At 44.5% G+C, this 17,103-nt stretch overlaps 1 protein-coding gene across 1 annotated transcript in view; it reads left to right on the forward strand.

Annotated features, from left to right (window-relative positions):
• Positions 1-17,103, forward strand: part of TNFAIP8 (TNF alpha induced protein 8) — a 442,557-nt gene that overhangs the window by 49,019 nt on the left and 376,435 nt on the right. The window lies entirely within an intron of this gene.

The following is a 17,103-nucleotide window of genomic DNA, read 5'->3' on the forward strand; positions in this document are numbered from 1 at the left end:
AAACAGTTGTGCGTGTAGCGGCACCAACCTTGCGGGAGCAAGCAGCGGCGCGTAGGGGCCATCTGTTTGTCTGTAATTAGCGTGCCACGCTTTCCTTGAACATGCACACTTTTCCTCAAGCTGGTTGTTCTTGATACTGTAAACCTCGCCCACGCATGCACAGTGCACTGGTGTGTGTTCCCACAATCATTTGTGCAGACAACATATGCAAAGCCAAGTGCATTTCAAGTTGTGTGTTTTAAGGATATTTTGATTGTAGCAACGGATGAATGCTTTACTTACATTTATTCCAGTGGAAAAAACACGAAAGCACTGATTCGACAACAGTGTAACAGTTCCGTATATGACAACAAGTCTGTTTGTGCCAAAGCAAACGTGCGAGTTGGGAGTCCGAACCCCTTTCTTAAATAAATCTCCCTAATCCTTATGTAAACTAAACTCAAGACTAGGTTTTTTACGTTTCTAGAACTACGTGTACCTATAACACCAACCCAGTTTCCTTGCATGGAACCCACGCTACACAAACACAACACGGGCACTCCATCTCGGATAACCTACAAATCCATTTGAAACCAGTATGCACTGGTATCTGGCCTAGTTCTGGGAGCCGGTGTGCTGGAACTGGGAGGAACACGAGGGAGGAAGGGTTGCTCTCAGTCCGTGGATGCCCTGCACAAAAGGGGACACGCATACCTGACCTAGCTACTGCCGTCCCACAGACAGGGTTGGTGTATACTCGGAGGTTGTGTAGTTTATTGGCCAACCTGCACTATTTTCATAATCCCAGCTTTCCTACTCCGAAGTGAGATCTTGGGCGGATAGTTCTATCTACTGCAGCATTTGTTTCCTTTTAGCAGAAAATGAGGACCACTTTCAGATTGGTGTTCTATGCTGTCCTTGAACGTTTGCTTTGTCCTTCTCTCAATAAGCGACCCTCCTGCATGTCAAATAAGCTATGAAAGCACCTCTCCCTGATCTTACAGTATTGGAGTTTTCTGAAGTGTCAGGACTGTGCGTTTAGTTTTAAGTTGATACATGGCCTGTCTGTGTTTGTAAATAAACTGACGGACTTTAAGTGGGATGAAAAAACTGGGGTGTCTAGAGTGAGAGAGCATGTGATGCTCTGCGAGGCATGCTATATTCTGTGAGGTTTAAACATGCCAATTTAGCTAAGAAACATTGGCAAAACCAATAGCTCTAGTTAAACACTTATAAAGCCCCAAAGGCGAGACCTATTGGCTATGCCTATGCTTGTTATCCAAGTAGTGTGGCTCACTGGTTAGAGGCGGCAGACCCGAGAGCAGAGGACGGCCTGGGACCAGGGTTCGATTCCCGGCGCGGCAGGTTTCGAGACCAGGGTCAGCGGACTCGATAATTCTCTCGCCTCGGTGCCCACTCTGATCAGCGTTCACACTCGGCAACTCTGGGCATTAGCTTGCCTCATCTTCACTAACGGCCCCACCAGACCGCCGGGGATGCCTGGTCTCACCCTGGAGATACCCATTAAGGGACCATCTCTCAGGGAAGCCAGGAAGGGTTTCGCAGCGGTCGAAGCGCCTTGGGACCCTCCGGGTAAGTAGTGCGCTATATAAATGCCTATACATACATACATACACATGGCCAACAGCCAGCTGTGCATGATCATGTTTGTTTAGAAAAGGATTAGTAGCGTATTAGCGAATGTTTTCAAAATAATTCTAGAAAAACCCGGAGTGACCACTTTAGTATAAAAGACCCTCACTCCCCCTTACAAAGGCAGAGGAGGATTCCTTCCAGGCTGGACCGAGACTCTTCAGGCTGATCCTTTGACAGACCTGACATCCCTTGCGGGTGCTATCCTCGGCACAGAGATGGGGTCCTTTATTCAGAACCATCAGGTGAGGGGTTAGTACTTCCCCGGGGAATTCTTCGCCCCACTAGGTCCCATTAGGACATATTCTAGCACTTACACATATATGCTTCACCTTCACATCTAGGCTATGCACAGTTAGGTAGGCTATGCATTGTAGGAGTATGCCAATGCTATTGTTTTATATAATATGTTTGTATTCATCTTACGAGCACTATGGTAGAAATGTATCTTCTTTTTACGATATTAGTATTAGCGATTACATTTGTCTTCTTCTGTTCTTTGATTGTCGCAGCTAACATGTTTCATACTAGACTGACTCTTGACCAATAAATAATTATTGAAACTGTTCCAATCGTCATTCTATGTATTCTGAGAAAACCTGAGATACCTGAGGAATCAGGGTTGTCATGTTCAGTGGTTGCCAGAACCTACATACACCACTGTAGAATACAGGGGGTGGTAGTGGCCCCACAGAGCTCGCTGGTCTCGCTGACTCAGCCGGTGGGGGTGTACAGAGTCTGTCTGCACTCCAAACCCTCAGTTTAGGTCATCCGAAACGTGCAGGTCCTGGGGGTCCTAGGAACTACACGACATTGGTAGCATGCATCAACCCTGCCAGAGGTTGATGTAATACCCTGATTTGGTCAGATGCACAATGTGAGAGCTATTCTTTGATGACTTCTGACATCACTGTTTTACTTGTCCTGTCTGCGTTGCTCTTCAGTGAAGGCCTGGAGAAATCTTTTGAGCAAAGTTAGACCCTCTAGTTTCTGTAAGTGTGTAATTTGTATTAAGTTGAGCAATAAGCTGTGCTGGAGGGTGCGGTTTAGGTCATCACACCCATAGCTAAATCTCTTTCATTTTAGGACCCCACTGTTATGAGAATTTGTATTGAAAATACAGTTACCTTCAATTACAAGTGCTTTTTAGAAACATTATGCTTTCTTTTCATGGCATTTAATCGAGTTACCTTCTGTTATGGCACCTGCAGATATGTGGTATTTCTGTACCACTGACCTAGTCTAAAGGCAGCAGAGCACTGTACAGGGTCAAAAACAAGCATAAAGTATTCAAGTGATATAAGAGGTGGCTGGTTCGTGGAGTGTCAATGCATTGCAATGTACTTTTAATAAAAGAGGTATGTCTTCAACATTTTCTTAATTTGGGGCAGTGTTAGGAAGTCCTAATGACTACGGGGGTGTTGTTCCAGATCCTGGGTGCATAGATGGAAAAGGTCGGCTGCCCCTCTTTTTTTTTTCTTTTTTACATTTCTAAGTCTGCAGGCTGCTAGTGTCCTAACTGCAAGTGTACAGAGAACCACCAGAGATGGTGAGAATGTCTGCAGGAGAAGTGCAGGTGCTGGTCATGATAGATTTGTAAATGATGCAATTGGTTTTAAAGATGGAGTGGGCTGGTAAGTGGTGTCAATGGAGTTCTATGATATGGGGCTGCTGTGGACATACTTTATCAGTCCCTATATGCTGCGGTGTATGAAATGTCCTTAATGGGTGCTACTGAGGAGACTGGGAGGCCATTGATCAAGGCGTTGCCTTCATCCAGCTGTAAGAGTATGAGAGCTTGAACAACAGTTCTAAAATCGCTTTCCAGATTAAACCGTTTCTCTTTCTTTAGAAAAGAGAGAGCTGGTACCAGACCACCTCTGTGTTTTTGGCAATGTGTTTCTTGCCGGTGGGGGTGGGATCTAGGGTGAATCTAAGTGACTTGCATTCAGTGAAAATTGGGATTTGAAACCATTAAGGTTCATACCGTTGAGCCAGATTTGTACTGTTTCTTTGTTGTTGTTGGCAAATTACAGGAATTTTTTCTTGGTTGGGTCAAGCTTCAAGCTGGTGCTGGAAATGACCTTCTGTACGGTGGGCAGGCAATGTTTGAGGCATCGGATGTCTGAAGCAGAGTTGTGTATAATCAACATTGGTGAATCCTGATATTATTATTTGTGAGTGGAACATCAAGTGGCGCCAAGTAGAAGCTAAAGATACTAACGGATACAATGGAACCCTGGGGAACTCTGCAAGAGATGGGGGTCTTTTGGGACTTGGCGGTGCAAACTGGAGTCAGAAAGGTAGGAGGAGAATCAGTGAAGGACATTGCTGGTGAATTCCATTCCGGCTTCTACGGTGTGTATGAGGATAGGATGGGCGACTGTGTGGAAGGCAGGTGAGAGGTCCATCAGTATCAGGAGGCAGGTGTTATCTTCATTTATGGTCAGGAGGGCACTGTCTACAATGTGCAAGGTGATTAGAAGCCAGGCTGGTAGTAGTGCAGGAGATAGTTAGCATTACTGTGATCTTGGAGGTGAACAATGACTTTTTTCAACAATCTTGATGAATGGTACATGAGATATAAGCTGGTAGTTGTTAATGTGATCAGTATATAGTGTAGGTTTCTTTAGGACTGGGAGGATCTGATTTGGCTTGAGAGCTTCTGGAAAGATACCTTGATAGAGCGAGGCATTGTCATTGGTTGGCTTTGAGTGGGCTTATCTCCACAGAGTAGGCCATGTCACAGCTGGGGATGGTGTGCACTGCAGAAGCATTAACGGGGCAGAGAAACGCAGTCCCAAAACCATGACTGAATAAATGAATGTGAATTTGGTAAGCACACAGATACCTCAGAATAAAGTTCCCAGCCACTGAAAATGTAACGTATTCCTAGGTTCGGTGTTTCGAGCTGAGATGGGAGAGCTACTGGACACTTATTATGAAACTAACTGGGGTACAATGCCTACCATAGTTACTGCATTTGAGGCTTTTAAGTGTGTGGTGAAGGGCTAATGCATTAGTAAATCATTAGGAATACAGCAAGAACTTAAAGTAGCATTGTTTCAGCAAGAAAAAGCAGTGATGATTACAAAATAAGGGAGAGTCTAGAGGCTGCTGCCACAACTGAAATGATAAATGCCAAAAAACACACTGAGCGATAAATGGGATCCATTGAATAAATAAAAAATGACAGAAGACAGATGCAGGCTACAGGGATAGGGACATATTGGGGAAACTCCTAGCATGGTTATTACGTTGAGAGTTACCGCACCATTAGATATTGACACATACAATGCTGGATGGTACATGGGTTTACATCCAAACTAGAATTAACGTAGAGCTGCAGCAATACCTACAATAAATGTATAAACGATTGCAGATGATACTACCTCCAGAGTTTATTTGAAAATGCCTACTCTCCTGAGACCTACGGACACTCAGGATTTTGATAGCATGAAAGAAGAACTGCTGGCAGCACTGAAGGATATGCCACATAACAAAACACCAATCTTGGGTAGGTTGCCCTCAGAATTCTAATAAACATTTGCATACATGATTCCTGAAAGACTTTTTAGAAGTATATAAGAAAGATATTGCACTAGCAAAATTTATGGACACCATGAGACAGGCAGTCATAATGATGGTGCCCAAGCATGCTAAATAGACCCCTCTCCATGATAAATAGAGATAGCAAATTACTAGCCAAAGTTCTAGCTAATAGACTCCGACCCGTAGTTGGGCACTGGTACATCTTGAACACTACGGTTTCCTCCTGAAAAGGAGCACACTACAAAACATTTAAAGGCTTATCCAGGTGCTACATTCTACTATTCAGGACATCAAAGGTGCCCCTAGTGGCGGTAGACATCGAAAAAGCATTCAACACTATGGGATCGTAGCATATATTTAAAGTGTTATGGTGAATGGGCTTTGACCTGATTTTTAGACTTTGGGTACAACACCTTTAAACAGCACCCACCAACAGAGTACGATTAAGTAATGTGGTATCAGCTAGGTGGGATGTTGAGCGCGGAAATCACCAGAGGTGCCCATTATCTCCCCTGGTGTTCACACTTGCTTTAGAGCCCATCTCGATCAGGATGTGAGAGATAATACATAAGTGGGTAATCATTATAGATGTGATGCAGATGATATGTTAGTTTATTCACATGGTCCATATTTATCATTGAATATACTACTGACTGACCTGGAAAGGTTTGGCGATGCCTCTGGGCTGCGTTTTAATCAGGCAAAGTCAGTGGCCTTTCCTCTAGGTTGATTGACCAGAACTGCCCCAGATAAACTGGGAGCAGCTTAAATATTTGTGTATTCAGGTTTCACATAAATTGGAATAGCAATACGCAAGTAAGATGGGTAGAATTTTACAAGGATTGAGGAAGTCAATTGCCATCTGGAATACTCTCCCGTCAAGTGTAAATGGTCATATCGCATTTGCAAAAATGGTGTACCCACCTCATTGTCTGTACCACCTCCAAAACGCACTGCATGAAACACCAGAAATAGACTCTCTACTGATATAAGTAGTCTAGGCTGGTAAAAGATGTATGGTATGCCTACACACATTAAACGTCACTGGGTGGAATGGAGTCTAGAACTCCCTGATTTCAGCGCTATTATTTTGACGCTCAGCTACAACACGCAATGCAGTGGTTTGATGCTGAAGAGAACCGGGTGAACATTTTACTGAAAGGATGCTGTGAGGAAGAACAACTCCATGTGTTGTTGATGAAGGGAAAGGCAGTGTCACACCGATACACATATGTGGTCCACCAAACTGCTGCTGCTTGGAACGCTGTGGCACATTACACATTCCCTATTCTCTAGTTCTTTGGAGCTCTGGTGGTTCAAGACCTACAGAAACATTGCCAAAGATATGTCCATGACCCAGGGACAGGAATGTCAGTGTACCACACAAGTTGAGCTATTTACTGGGGATACCTTTCCTACATTTGAGAAGTCACAACTCCAGTTTAGGGTGGGAGTGGGGCAATCCCCCCAGTATGGATGTATGACAAGAATGACAAAAGAGATTTGGTTGGGTTTACCTACAACACTCCCCCCACCTCTGCTCTGCTGAATGAGTTTTTTCTAGATGGGCCATGCCACTTAGTTGGTCTCCAAACTTTACACTGCACTAAATGCTGATAAACAAAAAAGGTGTCCCTACTAAGTACCCTTAATGTTGCCACCTTACCCACTCCTCAGCTCTTAATATCTCATAAAGTCTGTGCTCAAGCGGGAGAGTACTTCACTCCTTAGTACATCTACTTAGCATCATTATTTCATTACAATTTAATTGAATGTCACTCGTATTCTGCAGACAAGAAGAGCAGAATACTGAGGGGACTTAGCATGGCCGGAATCGATGTGTACTTAATAGACTCTTCGATCCATTAATTTGACATATACAAATTATGTAGACTTCAACCCACATGAAGATGGTGTTGTAGTTGGATGACTACATCCTGAGGGGGCCCTTTAAATAATTCAGGGTTGAAACTTTGACAAACTGTCCCAATTGGTTGTCATTAGCAATTAACAATAAGGCCTTGTGAATCTGCTTGAATGTTCCTTACTTTATTCTGTTTGACTGGATTGATAGAGCAATTGGGAATTGTATAATGCCTTATGTATTATATGTTGTAAATGCTATTGCCATTTGAGCACTGATTCGTCTGCACTATACTCACTTCTATCACATTACCCTGTATATGTATTCACTTAATAAATAATTGTTGGAAATCAAACCTGGCCTTTGCTGTTCGCAAATTGATTTTCTGTCAATTAAATTGTAATGAAATCATGATGCTAAGTAGATGGTGGATTCCTCTAACTCGGAGGCGAGGTCACCCTTTCGAATGAGCCCCACATGACGCTTGACAGACCCTTCATTCTGCTTCTACACAAGAAGATGATGGAGGGAGCGCTTAAACTTTTCAGACAGTCACTCCCAGTCACAGATCTGGGTTCAATCCATCATCTTTCTTTAGCTCACTTCGCCACCGCAGTTCCGACCCATATGCAAATCCGTCTTGACCCTGTTCCTCATGGAAACAGTCCAGCCAGAACTACCAAGCCAGGTCTTCTGTGTACTGGAAACAAGCATCCTGGGACCGGTTTCAGGGTAGCACCCCTCATCAGCCAGGCTAGCTTGAATCCAGTGGCAAAGTGAGCAAGGGACCCACGTCTGGGCATACCCTGCCAACTTAGGGCGAACAAAGCAAGCACAAGGAGTGTCAGAGGAGCTGTGTATGCGCAGGTAGAGACAGCACTTGCAATGCCTGGTCCAGCCTACACCAGGAGGCAGCGGGGCAGCACAGAAATGCAGGGACCTTCGTGCTCTCCCTCCAAGAGGTCAGCACAACATAATGAGACCTTTTCTTCTGTAGGTAAGTAGCTGGGCTGAGGGGATGGTTTGACATGGATCTGCCTAGGAAATGCAGAAAGACTTATTTCACTTTGCATGTAGAGGCATTGTTGTTTTTGTTCAATGCTGATGGTGTATGACAATATTTTTTGTACTCCACTAGCAAAGCATGAAGTCTTAACTGGGCACAGTGTGTGTTTTCTTAACACACTTTTAGGAGACATGCCTTGCCAAATACTTGTAACTCTTGCACAACGCAGTTGTAGGCTTGTGGTTCATTTAAAGATGCTTTATTGCTCTAGTAATTAATTAATTGAATTGTTGTATATGGCTTCCATTGGAAGCCTGTAGGGCGATTAACCGGATTTGAATCTGGTTATTCACTAAAGTGACATCACCCAGAGAAAGCGCTTGCTTGCCTTGCCCTTTATTCTTCCACCTCGTCCCGGTTGCCAGAGATCAGCCGTGGCGGCGGAATGGCAGTTGGCACCCTCACGCGTCTTCTTTCGCCTCTTCTGGGTCTCCAAAGGCCCTAGAGAAACAGGAAAATGCGGCCAGAGCTGTGCATGCGCCAGCCGCTTTCTGCCCAGAGAGCTGCACTGAGAGGAAACCGGAAGCCACCTTCACAGGCGACTCTCGCATGGAGAGTGCGGTTTTTGGGTGGAAGTGCACAGAGGATGGTGGGGTGGGAGGAAGGAGACTGCAATGTTTTCAGTTTGGACAGGGGAGGGGAATTTTTCAGAGGGAGGTGGGGGCTGGTGGCAAGAGGCCATGATTTCTTTAATATATATGTTGGAAGCAGGGCCAGATACTGTATGGGGCCGTATACAACAAAAAATTGCAGATGGGTAACGTGAAAAACGAGGATGGTACTCACCTCGGGGTTCTGAGTGACAGCCTAGACAACTCGTGCTTTGCTCAAGTCTATCTGATGTCACTCGGAACCCCTCGGTGAACATCACTGTCATTCACAGGTAACCTCTTTAACTCTACATGTTTTTGATGAGGGGCGGGGGGGGGGGGGGAGGGGTGTGTATCGGCGATGGATGGAGCTTAAGTAGATACAGGCCCAGTATTCCATGCTGGTATTTATTCATTTAAAAAAGGCTGCTGCTGGGACGTGCACTGATGCCAGGCGGCTTGCTGATGTGATCACGCAGCTATGCCATCCCGCTCCATCCCGCTCAGTAGAGCACCCAGCTGGCAACATAATGCACTCACCCATCCGCTTCAGCAGTGGCCTTCAAACTCTTTAGTGTTGTGGTCCTCCTTGTGTAAAATAATCCACTAGGGCCCCTCAAAATTAAAGATAAATTCACAGTTATCCCATAAAAATTAAATCCCTCAAGCTGGTTAAATAAGTTTATGGGGCTGGAGAACACACAAGCAAGTATAGACAAAACTGATTTGCAGCAGTGATTAACAACGCCACATACTAGATACATCAAGTGTAAAAGTGAGCAAGCTAAACATATCAAGTGAGAATTTGCACACATTTTCTTCTGTGCTACTTCTTTATTAGGATAAATCATTGGTGGGAAATTGTAAAAAATATTGCAAACTTAAAAGCCAGACTGTCTAATGGTCTTAAGACAGCGCTAACATCGTTTTGCCGCAAATTGATGTTCTTTTTTGCTTTTTATTTTGTCACATTATCCTACCTTGCTGGCAACTGGTCCCATGTCATGTGTGAAACCTCTAGTCTGGACTGGCCTTTTAGCCAAAAGCCCCTTGCGAGCTGGGATTCGTGAGCCCATCTTTACAACGCTAAATATGAAACTGCAAGTCTCAAAGGCAATGTGCTGCTGGCTAAAATATGAGGACGGGTTGATAATATTTCATTAGAAATGGGGCCACAAGACAGCTCTGACATATTTCACAATTTAAGCAACACTTCTTTGTTCAGTTATCCCTATCATACGTGTAATTGTGATCGTTTGTCAGAAATTAGGTGGGAGTGTGATTTGGAGGCCCCCCCCTCTGAGATCTTCTCCCCGCCTACTAACGAGTTACTGGGTGCCCATTGCAGAGCGTCTCACCTCCACTCTTTTCTCTCAATCACATCACTGAACGGTTTTTCTGCATGATTGACTATGCCTCCCAGGTGCTTAGTAAAAATGTTGCTTGACCAGAGTGCGATGCTGCCACATGATTTCTGTCCTCTGCCCTTTCGCTACCAGTCTGATGACCTCTGTCCTAGAGGGCAGCCATTTGTCTGGACTGGGAGGCAGTACCAGGTGGATCATGTGCTAAAACCAGCTCTTCTGCGGTCTGTTGGTGCCACATTCTGCAATGCAAGCCCATCTTGATTGAGGGGGGAATCCTGTACATTCAATCTTAATCCTCTGTTCATGTTATTGTGGGTGCTCACCAATGACTTTCGGTTGTTTTCTCTAATTTAATCCATTAAGATTGATTTATTAATGTCACCCTTCCAACAAAATGACACTGTATTTGTGCACGTTAGTTGTCCTCGTTGCCTCAATGTTGAGAGAGACAGACAGTGGGAGAAAGACAGAAGTATGTCATGTCCAATCTAAAGGGACCATAAAGGTGCAGTGGGCAAGGCCCATTTCTTACACCCGATTGCTTGCAATGCAAACTTTCCTTGAGCGTGAACTGTCTGGCACCAAATTACAACTCTAAGCGCAGTTGTGATGTAATCTTGCACAGTTTTAATGACACGATTGTGTCCCCAGAGGCACTATTTGTTTTGTTCCCATGTTTAAATTTAGGATCTTGATTTGCTTTGGCATAAGGTCTGACAGGTAAGTGGCACCTAGAGCCACTGCGATTTAGGTCATAACTGTAATTTTTAAACATCCTTTGACGTCAGGTGCTAATATCTGCTGGCATCACAGTTACTCTACGGGCTCTGGCTTTGAATATGGGCACTTTTTGAGACTGTTTCTCGGGTTTCTCGTGTAAGATGTATTGCTACACAACTCAAATATATGTTTGAGTCTGAAACTTGCAATACAGATCATCTCTTCTGCAAGCCCCCTGTGCCCTGATCAAAGAGCAAGACCATGGCTCATCAGCTTTCCTTCTATTTCATTTCCAGAACTTGTTGACATCTGCGTACCTTGGGAATTTTGTGTGTTTTGGGGTGCACTGATGAAGCAGGCACATCCTCTTGTATACGCGCATCTCTGCGGGATTCGGAGTATTTAGGCAGAAGGGCCCCACTAGACTCATTTCTTTCTCTGTTGCCTGCTGTGAAGTTCATGTGACCTCCTAAAGTGTTTCAGAATGTAAGGCAAGGGATGGCACACCTAAAATAGCCTGACTAGCTAATGTGCCTGCTGCACACAGCTAGGTGCAGCTAGCACATCATAAGTTTCAATGTAAAGGTGGCTAAGCCAGCCTTTGATCTTCATGGAGGTGATAAAGAAGCGCATCTGTCGAGTGATAAGTGAACTGTTATCAGAGTTCAGGCATGGTGGCGATCTAGCCCTGGATAAATTATGAATTTTAATTTGTTTTGCATTAAAATTTTGTATCCACTGTTGAGGAGCTGTAACCCTTGAAATGACAGATGGTCCAGAGTCTTCTCCCAACAGTGACCCAATTTTACCAGGTTTAAGAAAACCCCGCCAGTTAAAGAAAACGTTGTTTCCTGGGGTTGGTTTTGTAGGTTTTGTTGGTTTTGTCGGTTTTCCTTTCAGAATTTAATACATTTCGCCATCGTTTTTGCAGATGTTTGATATGCCTTTTTCCAAAGATATACCCTTAGGAAGTTCTTTTGGCTGGTTTCTTCCAGTGACAAACTGCCAGAGAGCCCGGATGTGCGCGTGGGAGCAGATCAGTGTTTCCTTCTGACGTTCTTGGTATCTGAACTATCCTTGCAGGCTCCAGCGCATTGCTGCAATGGAAAGAACGTGTCGGGTTAGCTGTGTCTTTTGAACGTTAAATCCGGCAGGAGAAGTTTGTTCACTTTAGTATCAGACTCGGTTTCAAATGTTCAGTTTGCTAAGGGGGGCGGGGGCGTAATTCAGAAAAGAAAACACTTAGGTTCGTTAGAAGTGTATGCTGGCTAGTGTTGGGAAGCTTTTGAATAAGAAAGCTTCACTTTTTCAGTTTTTTCGAAAGTATGTGGGTGTTTTATTTTTTTTTTAACTCTGCAGCTTCGCGTGGAAATGCTTTCCATTGCTAAACCACTGGCAAACACATCCTTCTTCAGGTTCCATTTTTTTTAGCTTGTGCTATTTTCATAAATATTCCCTAAACGTTTATGGATGTTTGTAGTATGTTTGTCGTCTGAGTTTGTTGTAAAATGTTTGCAGTGACCAATGTCTGGCATGTTTTATTGGCACACTTGCCATTAAAAGGTGTTTTTAAAAGCAACTTGACCCCAGTATCAGTATGGCAGTTAATTAAAGACATCAGGGAGAGACCATGAATTAAATCATTGGCTGTGAATCAGCAAAAACTTTAGATATGTGAGGAAAACCAGAAAAAAAATCCTTCCTTACCCAATAGCAACCCTTCTCCATGCGAGTTTGGCATACCAGTGAAATGCATTGCAAAACCTTCGAAAGAATTGGACCATGCGTTCTCATACCTACACTTATTATTGAACGCCTTGTTTTGGTTATCTATTTAATCTAGGGCAGCGGTTCTTGAAATTTTGAAATCCATGGACCTCTTCCGGATCATTGCTGGAAGCTTGGTAATCCCATTAAGCAATTTATACATGTTTAACATTAAAACAATACCCAAAAGTTCTGAAACTATTTAGGCATAAATCAAATACACAGATTCTGAAATATTTTAGTTAACTACTTCTATGCTGATGGCGGAACCGCTCCGTCATCAGCTGCGGTTGGGCTGTGCTGATGACGGAGCGGTTCCGTCATGGCCCGGCCGCCGCGCCTGTGTGGCGCTGATTTCGCGCCTGTGCGGCGCGTTCTATTAGGCGGGCGGGGCCATGACGGAACCGTTCCGTCACGAGCACAGCCCAACCGCGGCTGCTGACGGAGCGGTTCTGTCACCAGCATGCGGCCGCCCCGCCCTCTTAGCGCTGCAGCGGAATAGCCGCCGCCGCAGCCATGGGGTTAATTTACAAAAAAAAATAAACAAAAAATCAAAAGTTTTATTTAAATGGGAAAGTTGGAGCTTTTCTACCTTCAGTTTTATTTGTAACAGACTTAGGGCCTGATTACGACTTTGGCGCAGTTGCGCCAGCTCTCCGCCAGGCCGGCTGCGCCAGAGCTGCACAAGGACCGATGTCCTAATTACGAGTTCAACTCATGCAGGCAAACTGTCCTTTTGCCGTTCCCACGGCTGTGCCAGAAAAACAGGCACGTAATGAAAACAGCAGAATGTTCCCACAAGGCATGGACAGGTCTTAAAGAGTCACTTGTACTACTGACTTCTTCTCTGGTATCAGACATTCTGACAACACCATCCTGGAAAGGGGGAAAGTTTCAAATGTCTTGTCCTGTCCTGGTCTGCCTTCCTCTGTCCTGGTTTGCCTTCCCCTGCCATGTGCTATTTCCCCCTACATCCTCTGGCCCATCTGATAGGGCAGGAGGATGAAAGCCGCCACATGCTTCCAGGAGACGTGGAGTACAATCACTGCACTGCATTTCTTCTACGGATTCTGCCCCATCGCCCCCTTGCCTCATGTTTCCCAGTGTACTCCTGTGGATTGTGAATATGGGATAGATACGGTTCCATGCCCAAGCACGATTTGGCTAACAGGTGGGCTCTCACCGATGGTTTGGTCAGGTCCCTGTCTTCCCTTGTTGATGCCACTCTCTTAAAAAATTCAGTCTTGATGAGGCCCTTGTCCCGAGATAGCAATTTTAGCAGGTGGCTAAAATATTCAGCATAGCCCAAACCGGTCAAGGTTTCCCTCACATATTTGAGCCAGGGGATATTACGACCCTGATCCTGGGCAAGACAGTCCATTATTATCTGCTTACTTAGTGAGGCTTCCGGGTTTGTCCATATTTTGATCCAACATGTGAGGGGTTTAAGTTGCAACCTGTCACTAATTTAGGTGAGACCCAATAACTCGTGCACATTGTGAGAAGGTATGCTCTGGGGGACTTTCAGTACCCGTCTCAAGTATTTATTTCCTTCTGTTTGAAGCTTCTGTGGATCAATAAAACCCCAAACCTCACTGCCATACAAAACTTTGGCACAGCATACGGAACTATACAAATTCATTATTTGCTCCGGGGACCAACGGCCTAGCCTTTCTGCAAAATTCATGATTGCCCCTACGGAGCTAATTAGTGTACTACATTTATCATCTGCCAAGGCTTTAAAGCTAAGGCAGCTATCAAATAGGATCCCTAAATATGAGAATACCTGCACTTTTTCCAGACTATGGGAGCCAATCATATAGTTTAATTTCTTGTTTGGTGTTTTTCCCATTTCCATGATGTATGATTTGGAGAGGTTTGGTGACAGATCTAAACTCTCCATGAAGCAAACAAAGCCGTCTATAAGGCACTGGAGTCCACGTGCAGTGCGTGCCAGGAGCACCGTGTCGTCCGTGTAAAGCAAGAGGGGGATCCCTCTCCTTCCTATCCATGGCCAATCCACCTAGCTCCTAGTGCCTGCTCTAAACCATTTATATATAAGGTGAATAGAAAAGGCACCAGGATACAACCCTGCCTCACTCTCCTGGAACATTATATCTGACCTGGGCAGAGGTGTTCTGGTTCAGTACTCTTAGGATCAACTCCAAGAGCCCCCAATAATTCCCACAATTTCTTTCAGTTCACTTGATCAAAGGCTGCCGTCAAATCCATGAAAGCCAAGTACACTGTCCCCTCACTAGCCACAGTGTACTTGGCTACCAGGAGATATGGATTGAGGCATTGATCAGAGGTGGAGCGGCCATACCTGAACCCATACTGGGTGTCAGTGATTATGTCATGTTCGTCCCCCCAATCCATTAACCAATTGAGGATGGCCTTGCCTAGAACTTTCACAGTCACGTCAATGAGTGAAATGGGCCGATAGCATTGTGGGTTATTCCTGTTGCCCTTTTTAATGCCTTGGTGCGGGCATTCTATTGAGTGGGCGGTGCTCCTTTGGCCGACGGCAGCACCCGCGAGGTAGTACTCCCTATTGGCCAACGGCCGACGGGAGCACGGAACGGGTTAAAAATGGGGACTATTGTGGCCGTGGACCAGGACGCTGGCATCCCTGACTCCACTGCTGCATTTAATACTCTAGTTAATATAGGCGCCCAAAGTTCTACCTGGCTCATAAGGAGATCTGGAGGGATCCCGTCAGGGCCCTGAGCCTTATTCCGTGTCAGCCCCTCAATACCCGCCTTTATCTCTCCCAGGGAAAAAATTGTATGGACTAGACTCACATTTCCTTCCTCTGCTGCGGTCAGATCATCAATACTACCATAATTATAGAGGTCTTGGAAGTGCTCAGACCAAGACTCTGGTAGGATGTGATATGCTAGCTTAGGTTTATTTGAGTCTTGAAAAAATCAAAAAACACACGAGGGTCCCTGAAAATAAATGCTAGGGGGGGGAGGCAGGGAAAATACTGTAGTCAAAAACAAAAGAACCCCCCAGGACTAAATCTATTAAGAGGCACACACTCTAATCCATAAAAAACGTCATTATAGTCCCACACAGAGAGTAATAATTTGAAAAACATATCTATTTATTTATTATTATTTTCTGAAGTTTTCATTTATAAATCCAACAACAATAGAGACATAAATGTATATACAAAATCTATTTACATATCAAAATATATGCGACACATACCCTCTCACAACTTCATAGCAACCACCAATCAAACCCATACAAGCCATCATCAGTCATACCAATCAACAATATATATTAAAAGTACAAACAATTTACAAAAATGTACACCATAAGAAACAAACATACAAAAATGAAACAAGAACAAAACAAAGCAGAACAAAAGCGCCGACAAGCGTTCTGAACAGGACCGATATTCACCAATCCTTCGTCAGGGCGCAGACAGTTACATATAGTCTCTTCTGTAACTTTCCACAACATATGCATAAGTTCAAGATATAGATCAATAGATATAATAAATTGTATGTAGAAAGCTAGACTCAGGGCTGCCCGCTTCACATCACAATATCCAGTCAGTAGACAATATCCCTATCAACAGACAGGGAATTGCGTGGGTGGTATACAAGAGGGCGGAACACTTCACGTTGGAATGAGGAGGACGCGAAATTGAAATAGAAATTGAAGAAACGTAGGTCCGGGTTTGTTCAACAGATGTATCACCTCACGATGAATCAGATCCAATTATACCCTCTCTAACGGTATCCCGGGTTGAGACACCTCACGATCAAACGGGGCACACACCCCGAGCAGGCATCTTCGCGCAGATACACTTATATTTCCATCATATAGCTGAGGGCCATGAATTCTTAAACGATCATATGGGCAGCAGTAAATAATGCGTCCCTCATAAGCAGAGTTGTGGCAAACGTCCAACGATAGAGCCGGAACATTCCTGCGTATTTGAGTCTTGGAAATTGATAACTTTCCAGAAAGCGGTCGAGTCCTTTGACTCGGCCGCTTCTCATAGGTTCTCCCATGCCTGCTTTTGCAATAGGGTTTTGCGGCATTTTAATGCCTTTTTATACCGCGCCCTACAGCAGGATACCTTCAACTTATCTTTGGGGGCAGTTTTTTAGGGCTGTCTTCAGTTCCCTCAGGGCGGTAGAGCATTGATGATCAAACCACCTGGGGATATCAAGATCATTTTCCGTCTTTCTGCTCCTGAACAAGCCGTCAATTTGTTGAGCGACACCCTCAAATGCTTTGATCAAGTCCGCCCCCTCCACTTCTAGATCTAAACACTTCCAAACCTGATGTTCATTCTGTGCCAATAACGCTCTGTAAAATGCTTTGCCATCCATGTTAATCCATCTTATTCTCCTACCCTGATCAGTAGCTTTTATTGAGCCACCGACCTTCCTTCGACAATGATGCTTGGACGGGTTGGGATCCCTAATAGACAAGACAAGGGGGTTATAGTCACTAAAAATACTGGCCTCTATATTAAAACGTATAATCCAACACTTTAACGTGTTGGTAACAAAAATAAAA

Source organism: Lissotriton vulgaris, chromosome 3_1 (assembly GCF_964263255.1).
Source record: "Lissotriton vulgaris chromosome 3_1, aLisVul1.2, whole genome shotgun sequence".
NCBI lineage: Eukaryota > Metazoa > Chordata > Amphibia > Caudata > Salamandridae > Lissotriton > Lissotriton vulgaris.